This window comes from Triturus cristatus, chromosome 9 (genome assembly GCF_964204655.1).
Source record: "Triturus cristatus chromosome 9, aTriCri1.1, whole genome shotgun sequence".
Lineage (NCBI taxonomy): Eukaryota > Metazoa > Chordata > Amphibia > Caudata > Salamandridae > Triturus > Triturus cristatus.
This window is the reverse complement of record NC_140592.1, coordinates 646,758,552-646,770,572: the sequence shown is the minus strand read 5'-3', so window position 1 is coordinate 646,770,572 and position 12,021 is coordinate 646,758,552.

The following is a 12,021-nucleotide window of genomic DNA, read 5'->3' as shown; positions in this document are numbered from 1 at the left end:
GACATAATTTGGCACAATACATTGCATGCAACACATATATATAAGCATTTTCCTGAGAATTTCACTCAAGAACTTCACTCAAACTGGAGCATATTAAAACATATTCTCTGACAGCAAATTAACCCCTTCAGTGCCCGCCCCTTTCCCCGCCCAGTGCCGGCCGTTGCATTAGCGGGCGGGGTCTATGACGAGCTGGACTCGTCATGGGCAAAGCGCCACCGCGGCCCATGACGAGTCCAGCTCGTCATGGGCACTGAAGGGGTTAAGCATGACATTCAAAAATAACCTCTAGTAGCAAAAGTCCACTGCGGTGAGCATCACCTCACAAGAACATACCACGTGGAACAGTGATTGTAGATCCAATTAAAACAGTCCATTATCCCAAAATACTACATCAGGATCTTCTGTTGCACACATTTTAAAAAAAAAACAATGTCTAATCCTTCAGAACACTGACAGTACACAAAACACCATATATGCATCTCTGGTCTTCCCAACAACGTAAACACACACTTTCCTGTGCCTCAAACAATGCTGCTGATGCGCTGCATTTGAAACAATGCCACTGAAGATGGCTCATGAGCACTTCACAGAGATGTGGCTATCGTGGACTTGTTCTACTCTTCCAGTCACAACAGAGGATGGAACATGCCAAGGAATTAATACTTCAATCCAACGCACACCACCTTTAAACTACCACCCATGATTTTCAAGTGCTTGAGCCTCAACTGTCTCAATATGGCGCTCTCAGTGCTAATTGCAGTGCGATATTAATCCATCAAATTCACTCACCGCCCACCGTTCACCTCCCAGCTGAGCATACACTTGTAACATGCGCCTCTAATTGTGCTATCCCACGGTCTGCATGTGGGTCGGTACAGGAAGGCCTCAAAGCAGGGAATATACTGCGGGGACCAAGACTATAATAACGCAGGCACACACAGATGGATATTATCGGGAGATGACCCACGTGTGGGTCCTCCCCTTTTATAAGCCCCCGCAGGCCATGCCTGGCCTGCGGATGACGTGCAAAAATATCCGGCCGGCTGGCCAGAGCACAGGACCACCGACCCACTACATCCCTCCCCAACTTGGATCTTTGAACATAGTTCATGAGGCCTGGCGATCACCTGTGTGCCTTGATGTCAGTCTATGATTGTTCAACAGACAAAGTCTTGAAGGTGCTGATAGGGTCGGAGATTAGGTCGGAGGCTTTAGCGATGCTGCTGGCCTCGGATGGAATGTCCGCCTCACTGCAGTGAATCTACAGGCCCCTCCCCTGATGGAGAGAGTTCCGAGGCACTGGTACCTTCTTCCTCTTGGCACGGGGTGGGCCTTTCAGGGGTCGGCAGGTTCGGAAGGTCCGATTCAGCGGATACAGAGGGAACCTCTTTGAACCAGGATATGTTTAGAGATATTTCCTCGCTCCTTTTCGGGCAGTGACCATGGTGCCGTTGTTGGTCACTACTGTCCAGGTAACTGGCTCATGGGTGGTTCGGAATTTTCCCCCAGGTCGACGATCTCTAAGTATGACTGTCGCTCCTGGGTGAAGGGACCGGGGCGTGGCACGGTGTCGGATGCTGGCCCGATGATTCTGCCTTTCCCGCCTTGCCTGGGTCTCTTGGACGTCGTGAGGTGGGGTCACCCACCTTCGGCACGTGGGGATGAGGTCTCTCTGCGGCCCTCTGAGCATTAGGGCCCAAGGAGTTCGGAGCATCGAGCAGTGCGGGGTACTCCTGTATTCCCTGAGGAATTCGTGGAGGCGTTGTTCGGGGTCCACTTGCTCCAGACTGGCAATGCGTAGCATCTTATTCAATGTCCTCATAAACCGTTCCACATCTCCATTGGCCTGTGGCCATTGGGGGGTGATCCGCTGGTGATGGATCCCTCGCTGATTGAGGAATGTAACAAACTCGGCCCCTTGGAATGATGGGCCGTTGTCACTCCTGATCTCTGTTGGGAACCCAAACATGGCAAACATCTTCTCCAGGATGGGTGCCACTTGAGCGAATGCAGTTGACAGAATCGGTTCTACTATTGGGCACTTGGAGTATGCTTCTACCAGGACGAGCGTGTTCTTCCCTCCGGGGAAACTCCCTAAGTCTATCCTCACTTTTGACCACGGGATGGTGCCGGCCTCTTCTGTGATTATTGGGGCCGGCTTTCGGGCGCGCTTGTCATCTGAGAGGCATGGCAGTGGTGCACTAAGTCCTCAACCATGGTCTCGAGTGCTGGAAAACAGACCTTTTCTCTCATTCTCGCCTTCATTTTGGTAACTCCTTGGTGACCCCATGGGCCAGTTGGGTTTCTCGCTGTCTTAGGGCTTGAGGGATTACCAGCCTCGGGCCTCGCAGGAGTACTCCATTTGACATGGCGCTCAGCTACTCACAGTTCTCTAGCACCCACGCGTTAGCTTGCTGAAGGTTCGTTTTCCAGGACCCTTCTTGGACCGCTTGAAGGATCCGGGTGTATATGAAGTATGAAGTATTGTTCAGCGGCTTTCTTGATGTCTTTGAGCATCAACGCCGGGGGACATGCTGTGACAGAGATCATTCTGATGTGTTGTTCTGACCCCTCGATGTCATCAGTCTCTTCTCCGGGAAATGGGTGTCTGGACAGGAAATTGGCCAGGTTCTTCACCCCGGGTTGGTAGACTACCTCCATCTGGTAGGGCTGGAGTAGTTGGGTTCATTGCTTGATCCGCGGAGGTGGGTGAGGTGCTGACCCTTTGAAGAGAAGCAACAGGGGCTGGTGGTCGGTCACTATGGTGAATGGCTGGCCCGTCAGGTACAGGTGGAAAAGGTTTCAGGCCCATTTTATAGCGAGTTCCTCTTGCTCGATTTGAGTGTACCTTGCTTCGGTTGGGTTCAGAGACTTGCTGGCAAACGTCAAAGCTGCCCACCTTCTGTGCTCCTGTCGCTGGGTGAGCACCACTCCTAGCCCCATTGTACTGGCATCCACCAGTAGTTCTGTGCACTTTGCCGGATCGAAATAAGCAAGCGTGGCTTCCCCCAGCAGTGCATCCTTGATGGTCTAGAACGCCTCCTCTTCCCACGATCCCCAGGCCCATTTGGCATCTGCTTTCATGAGAGCCCTCAGCAGCTCTGCACGGGTTGCAAGGTCCGGGATGAACTTCCCGCAATAGGTGACCATGCCAAGAAAAGTCCTCACTTCGGTGGGCGTTGCTGGAGCTAGGGTGTTTCGGATGCCCCGCGACTTCCACGGACCCACCTGGATGGCTTCCTGGTTGAAGATTGACTGGAGAACTCTAGAGATGGTTTAAAAAACAGACACTTCTCCCGGTGGAGCGTGGCGCCATGTTCACCGAGGTGACGCAGGGTGTTTCTCAGGTGTCCGTGGTGGTCTGCGGCAGTGGTAGAGTGGATCAATATGTCATTGCTGACGTTGATTACTCCAGCAATCCAGATAGCAGCTCGCGGTGGTGTTCTGGAACACCTCTGCAGCCGAAGAGATTCCAAAGTTCAGCCTTTTGTAACGACTCAACCCCAGGTGGGTACTGAAAGTTGTAATATAACTGCTTTCTTTCGCCAAAGGCAGTTGGTTATACCCGGTGTTAAGGTCTATTTTAGAAAACCTCCTCGATCCATTGACATCTGCAATTATGTCATCCATGGTTGGTGTTATGTGGCATTCTCTCTTGATTGCCCGGTTGGGTAGCCTCATATCGATGCAGAGGCGTATGGCTCCTGGCTGCTTTGGCTTCTCCACGATGACCATCAAGGACACCCATGGCGTCGGTCCTGAGACATTCTCAACTGGGGTGGCAGAGTGGGCTAAAGAACGGTGATGGATCAAATCCAGATCTGTTGACTGGGTGTGAGTGTTTGATTGGTTCTGATGCTCCGTCCATCACCACCCCCTTTTGTACCGCCCTGTTCCTGGGTGAGCACCACTCCTAGCTCCACTGTACTGGCATCCACCAGTAGTTCTGTGCACTTTGCCGGATCGAAATAGGCAAGCGTGGCTTCCCCCAGCAGTGCGTCCTTGATGGTCTAGAACGCCTCATCTTCTCACGATCCCCAGGCCCATTTGGCATCTGCTTTCATGAGAGCCCTCAGCAGCTCTGCACGGGTTGCAAGGTTCGGGATGAACTTCCCGCAATAGGTGACCATGCCAAGAAAAGTCCTCACTTCGGTGGGCGTTGCTGGAGCTAGGGTGTTTCGGATGCCCCGCGAGTTCCACGGACCCACCTGGATGGCTTCCTGGTTGAAGATTGACTGAAGAACTCTAGAGATGGTTGATAAAACAGACACTTCTCCCGGTGGAGCGTTGCGCCATGTTCACTGAGGTGACGCAGGGTGTTTCTCAGGTGTCCGTGGTGGTCTGCGGCAGTGGTAGAGTGGATCAATATGTCATTGCTGACGTTGATTACTCCGGGCAATCCAGATAGCAGCCCGCGGTGGTGTTCTGGAACACCTCTGCAGTCGAAGAGATTCCAAAGTTCAGCCTTTTGTAACGACTCAACCCCAGGTGGGTACTGAAAGTTGTAATATAACTGCTTTCTTTCACCAAAGGCAGTTGGTTATATCCGGTGTTAAGGTCTATTTGAGAAAACCTCCTCGATCCATGAACATCTGCAATTATGTCATCCATGGTTGGCGTTATGTGGCATTCTCTCTTGATTGCCCGGTTGGGTAGCCTCATATCGATGCAGAGGCGTATGGCTCCTGGCTGCTTTGGCTTCTCCACGATGACCATCAAGGACACCCATGGCGTCGGTCCTGAGACTTTCTCAACTACCCCTTGCCGTTCAAGCTTTTCAAGCTCCTTTTCCACCAGGGGCCTCAGGTGAAAGGGGACTCATCGATATCGTAGTGCCACAGGGTTAACAGTCTTATCAATGTGCAGCTTGATGGGGTCACACTTAATGAGTCCTAGCCCTTGGAAGAGCTCCGGGAACTGGTCCAGTATCTTGTCAACTTGATGCACTTGGACGCTCCTGGCGAACGATACCAACCCAAGGTCTTCTGCCATGTGACTGCTGATTAGGGTGTCTGCGTCACGGTCTATGACATGGATGACTGTCACGACCTCCTGGTCTTCTGACCTGACTGGGACAGAGATTGTTCCTCTTAGTGGTAGGGGGATTGGCTCCCATAGGCGAATATCTTGGTCCGGGATGGGGTGATTGGTGGTCAAGGTTGAAGGCAACAATGTTGCTGGAGGCCCATCATGTTCACTGAATCCCCCGTGTCAATGATTGCTCTCACCTCCGACCCTGCAATCCGGACTATGCACGTGGGTTGCGGCCTTCTGCGGCGCTTGAGTTCTCGTGTGAACGAGATTAGCTATGTTTCCACCACATCTGCCTCCGTCAACGAGTCTTCTGGCCTCTGTTACCGTCAGTTGGGTCCTTGAGGCACTACTTGCTGTCTGCAGTCTGCGACAGACAACTGTCGCACTGCTCGTGACGACGGCCTTAGTCCTCGGATATCTCTTTTAAATCTCTGTAAGAGAATATATAAAAAGCCTCATTCCCCATTTTGGTAGCAAGGTCTGCAACGTTCCAACTAAGGATCAAAAAAGTGTCAAGAGGCACCGAGCACAGCAAGGAATCACCGAGACTGGAGGACAATCTCTCGTCAAGGATAGAGGGCAGTCAATTGTTATTGTACAGGGAGCTCAAAGATGCAAATCTGTTGGAAGTATGTATACTGACTTCACACGTATGCTTGGTATTAGAAACTGAAGAGACAGTAGAGGGAGCTTGAACAGTATTGAGTCCCACACAGGAGAGAGGGCAGGGCTTCGAAAAATAACCTAAAGGGAGAGGACGGATACCAACAGACGACTCAATACCTATATGGTAGATGAGATAACAAAAGAACAGCAGTTTGGGAGTATGGGTGGTATCAAAATTAACAACACAATCACCGTTGAAAGGTGTGGGTTGGGAACCTACCCAAGAAAACCTCCTAGCCATAATAATTATCTTGAACAGATGCATATTGCACCCCAGCTGCTTACTTAGCCAATTGACCACTTTCTCTTTTAACTGAACATAATTTTCCACAACATTAGGAGCCAGTGCTGTAACTTTGACTACAATTATGACGTTGCTGGGGGAATAACTAAATTATGGAGCACAGAATCAGGTGCAAAAGATCGGTGCACATCATTACTGTGACACTCTGTTGGACCATAGCCGGAGGCAGCGTGTAAACCTAATCCAGGGCATTCACTTGAAACCTGTGAGGCAGAGTTAAACGGCAACCAAGTAGGCTGCAATCCCATAGTAGGATTTGTTCTCTGAGCATCTATGTTCACAGACTGTCTGGCTGCCAACAGAGAGGGGTCAAATCGATAGGATGCCCTGGAATGAAGCAGTGGGCCAACAGGCAGGACCAATTCAGATCTAGTGCTCTCAAAAGGCGGTATTATACAGGTGGCTCCACCCTTACAGTTCCGCTAATCAAAGGAGCCTTAAGTTGAACAGTAAGCTTATTAACAGCGTCCTCAATCGTAGCGAGTCTGTGTTCACAGGGTTGAAAAGTAGAAGCAACCAGGGACTCTAGTTCCATGATCAGTCTTTCCATGAGTCTGTCAACAAGTATGTCACAATGGTCATAAGGCAACAGGCGAGCCAAGGGGACACAAGATGAGGACTGGTTAGCTGTCTTAGGCAGAAGCCCCCTGGCAAGTTGTTGTTTCTTGAAAATAGTAGACGGGGCGACTGAAGGTCACCTTAATGTAACCCACCCTTTGGCGGCACTAGTTTGGATATAGGAACCAATAGTATGAATATCCTCAGAGCAGAGTGGAGAAGAAGGGTCTGTTGGAGCAAATGAGGTAGCCGGATCTTGTGCTCCAGTACCAGTTCTGATGCCTACCTCAAGCTGGGTGGTGGCCTGAGCACCTAAGCCAAGTTCAACCACCACAGTACTAATTTCCTCAGTAATAGCCCCCACTGCTGAAGCAAGGAGCATCATTATGTTCTGCTCATTGCGAGGGTGCTTAACTTCCTCCGCAGCTAGGTTTAATTTCCGCTTTCCAACGGTAGAGTGACTGGAGAGAATCAGGAACACACAAAGCCAAGAGAAGGGGCCCGGTCCAGTACCAGCCGGCCCCTGACGGGCATAGAGTGGCCTGCTCTTGGCCATGTCTTCTCCCGGTCACACAACAGTAGCATTGGAGCCCTCCTCCTAGGCTCAGTAGGGTGTCCTGGGGGTTCCAGTCCCCCACAGCAACCCAGGAACAGCAGCAGACTGCGTCCAAAGTGACTACTCCACTGTAAATCTGCCTGGCTTGCAAGAAAGTCTTTTTTTTATTTAAAATATCAATGCATTACTGATAGCACTATAGGCACAGTGTGCGGCCACCCAAAATGTAATTATTGCCACTGACGAGCCTTCCCCAAACTCCAGGAGTGACATGGCTAAAACAGGAACACCGTTCATAGATGGCCACCAGACAGGAGCAAGAAGATAGTCCCTTTTCTGTTTCTATATGCTGTACAACTGGGCTGTAGGTGGAGGCGGTTGATGGAGACAGTATGGTGCGTGCAGCATAAGATGTACCTCAGATTGTAATTACAATATCATTAGTAAATATTCAATAAAACGCTTTTTACATGAAGTACAAGTTACTTACCTTCGGTAACGATGTATCTGGTAGAGATGATTCTAGCCGCAGATTCCATAACGTAGAATTATCCCCAGGCGTGAGACTAGACCCGGAAAACTTTCTTTGCCCCAGCATCGATGCGCGCCGGGGGGCGGTACCACGCGACTCCGCCCTGACGTCGTCCGCGGGAGTGACGTCAGCGAGGTTACATAAGCCAAAGCCCGGCACGCTGACATCAGTTTTCTTCAGAGAACTTTTCCGCGCCACAACGCGGAGCCATCACAAACAAAACTGTGGAGAGTGCGGGAACAGTGTGCGAAAAATCAGTAAAACAGAAAAGAAAGAAACGAAAGGTGAGGAACAGCACCAGGTGGAAAAGTGCCAAGCACGAAGGTACAAAAAGCCATAGCAGTGAAATCCATAGCAGTGAAGGAGCAGATCACCGCTCTGAGGAACACCTTTGCAAGCTAAGGCGACATCCTCCCTGGAGTCAGAAGCATGTGAAAAATGCCATAGCAGAAGAGAGAGAGAGAGAGAGAGAGAGAGAGAGTCTGCAATCACAATCCACAACAGTGAAGGGCAACAAGCCCGGAACAAAGAAGGAACAGCAATTCACCCCCAGACGAGACCATCAAGGAGGGCCGTATCCCCTGAAAAGAGCAAAAAGGCCGAGGTACAGGCAAAAAATAAACAACTTAGAGGACTGCAAGGGAATCAGAAACCCCAAACAAGTAAAACGGAGAAGAGTAAAAGCAGGCCCCCACACTGGAGAAAAAAGCAGGGTGGAGGGATGCAGAAGCACACATGTACCAACCGGTCATCATCAGGGAAGGGGAACGAAGTATCCTGTCCGGGCAGAAGCGAAGCGGACACCTACAGAAGACAAGCCACCCGGAGGGAGACAAGTGCAGAAAACCAACCTGAAGGTCTTCGAAGGTCCTCGAAGAATGGGGAGGAAGGGCGGGCCGTGAAGGAATCTGCTGCTAGAATCGTCTCAGATACATCGTTACCGAAGGTAAGTAACTTGTACATCTGATAGAGAGTACTAGCCGCAGATTCCTTAACGTAGAAAAGATACCCAAGCCATACTCAAAGGGGAGGAGGACCTGCGAGAGAACCTCCCCAGTAGGAAGAAACACAGAGCCCCAGCAGGGGACGTGCCATGGGGACAAGAAGAGCGGCCCAGCCCCCGCCAAGCAGAAGAAAGCAAGAACAAGGAGAAGGGAACAGCAGGAGACCCCAAGCCCATTCAAGGTACAACGGCCACAAACCCTCGTAGGGAGAGACAGCCTCAGATGAGCACTCAGGAAGAAAGAACAACCCCAACTCCAGGGAGAAGAGGTAGAACCGGAGGCAGAGCCTGCTGTAGGAAAACACACAGGGACAGAGGACAGCTGAACAGGCACAACACAACACCGTAGACAGCATGCCAAACTGGTCAAGTGATGTAGTGAACACCGAGAATGACAGAACCCCAGGCAGCGCAAGCTGCGCCCGGACAAGATACAAGAGACCGCACCAGGGGTATACAGTGATGCCAGGAAAGGCAGGGAACCCGAAAAAGGGGCAACCATACCTTCCCAGCGCAGGACAGAGCTATGCAATAGCAATAGCTACAAGTACCCCACATAGGGTATGATACATCCCAATAAAACATGGGAACACCTCTTAGGGAAAGAACCCGCAGCAGAGGACCAGAACATAAAGGTAGGGTATGATACGTCCCAAGAAAACATGGGAACACCTCTTAGGGAAAACCCCGCAGCAGAGGACAAGAACATAAAGGACATGCAGATAGAACCACAGATGGCTTGCCAATCAACCAAACAAAAAACACACAGAAGGCCCGACCTGAGGACACATACGGGTGGACCAACAACCAAAGAACCACAAAAGTCAAACGGGCTGTACCAGCAGCCAACAGCACAAAGGGGTCAACCTAAGGACCCCGAAGGCACGCCAACCCACACAGAAGACACAGACGGTCCAACCGAACCACTAGACCCTCGACTAAAAAAGGGTAGGATACCGCCGCCCATAAAGTAGCAGAGGACCGACAAGCCAAGTGTACGGAGGGGGAGGTGGACGGAGCCCCGCAAGGAGCCGCTGAATGGCGGCATCCGCATGGGTGTTAAACAAAAGCACCCCATCAAAGGTCAACGAGCCGCTCCCTCACATTCTCAGGGAAAGCACTATCCCTCAGCCAAGCATGGCGACGAAGAGCTACTGAACATTGTGCGTCCGAGAGCATCAGAAACATCCAGGGCCGAACGAAGAATAAACGCGACCAACTCCCGGCCATCCATCACATGGCACCGCAGATCTGCGCAGACACCTTCTTGAGAGGCAGAAGACAGAAGGGACTCCACGGAATCCCACAAGCTGGAAGTAGACCTGGCCAACACACAAAGCATGTTGAGCGCTCACAAAGCAGCACTAGAGGAATCGAAGAGGTTACTCCCCCATGAATCCAACCACCGGGCCTCCCGTGACGGAGGAAACACCACCAAAGGTATGGAAGGAAAAGCAGTCTGCAGAAGAGGGCCCTGGGTAGAAGGGTGGAAAGAAAGGCGGACTGGGTCGTGCGGAGCAAGACGGTGGCAGTAGAGGAGCGACTGGGGCACCGGATCCCCTGTGGCAGGATGCCCCCAGAAGAGAATTATGAAGCGAAGCTTCGAAGGGAAGAAGCAGCTCCCGTCCACCAGAGCCCTGATGGTGAACCTCCAGCAAATGGTCCGTAGGCAATGGGGTGGCTGGGTCACACATGTGCAAAATGCCAGCGGCTGTGGAAATGGCCCGGGCAAAGGCCACACTCGCCTCTGTAGGGCGTCGTGGGGGGGAAAGCAATTCCTCCGTGGGCGACGGCTGTAAACTAAGCCAGCCATCCCCAAATCCAGCTGGAGGTAGAAATGGCCAGCCCCGGAATGGGGAAGATTCACGGACGTGTGGGGGACTTGAGGTGCCTCTGGGGAAGGCTGTGGCAGCGGGGATGGCGACGAGCCCTCCCTGGAAGATGCCGGGGAAAAGGCCACGACGCGGTGTCCTGTCTCCGGGTAAGAAGAGACAAAAAGTTGATGAACCTCCGGAGAGGAGGGGGCCTCTGGAGACGAGTCGACGACCTGATGCCGGCATGGCGCCGTGGAGTCCACCACAGACACCGGCATGATGTCGACCGGCGCCGGAGGGGACGCCGAGATGACCTCTTGCACCGCTTGCAACCTTGGAGAATGGGGCAGGGCCGGCTCTGGGTCGGCGAAAGAACGACGCCGAAAAGGCGCCAACTCGACCTCCGACGAAGCAGCCGCATGCGTGGAGAGATAAGAGGGACCCGGGGATGCACCCCGGCCCCTAGCCGGCACCCACGGCACCACCAGGGTCGACAGCCGTCTTCGCCTGAGCGGCGTCAGCCCGGCTTCTGGCAAGGCCGCCGCCTGCCCAGAAGACCGAGGATGACTCGGGGGTAAGCCGCGAGTCCCGGCGACCTCCCGCAACACCACAGGGACACCCTTGGGGGTTTGCGGCGAGGCAGAGGCACCGTGGGCCGAAGAGGGGAACCCCGTAGTGCCGCACCCCGATGACACCACACCTCCAGAACCTGAAGCCAAACCCGTTGGCGCCGGGGTCGGAGACGTCGGTGATGCCGCAGAAGGCCCCGCACGTAGCAAGGGATCCGTAGACGTCCCAGGAAGAGGAGGAGTAGGGGCCAAGGAAGCTGGCTGGACTATTGCAACTCCCTTCTAGCTGCTACTAACAAATCTCTACTTACTAAACTTCAAGTGGCCCAAAATACAGCAGCTCGCCTCATCCAAAATCTCCCTTCCAGGGTGGCCTCTACTCCCCTTTTACGCTCGCTTCATTACCTCCTAGTGCGTAAAAGAATCATTTTGAAGATCTGCTGTATAACACATAAATCGCTGAACGGCCTCGGACCTAATTATCTGGCCACAAAGCTTACACCTAATCAGCCAGGTAGACTCTTAAGACCCACAGACAAATGCTTTATTACTATTCCTCGAATCAGGAAGTCACGGTCAGTGATAGATCTTCTTCCTACTTGGCCTACTGGTATTGGAACGAGCTATCCATCCATCTACATAATTGCACAGATCACCTTAAATTTAGAAAGCTTCTTGTGACTGAGCTGTTTCAAAACTAGTGCTGCCTTCCTCACCTGAGGTCACTGCCGCACCGAGATACCCCACCTGGGGTGATTTGCACACATTATAAATTAAAATAACATAATAACATTTAACAATGACACGTAATGATGAATCTTTCCTTTTATATGACATCGAAGAAATGAGAAACAAATTCTAATATTCTTTACTGCAAATAGCTTACTAAAACTAAGCCATTGTCAAACCTGGATGATGTATGGGGCCTTCAAAATAAATTCCAAATTATTCACTCAGATATACTCCATACCTGATGAATATC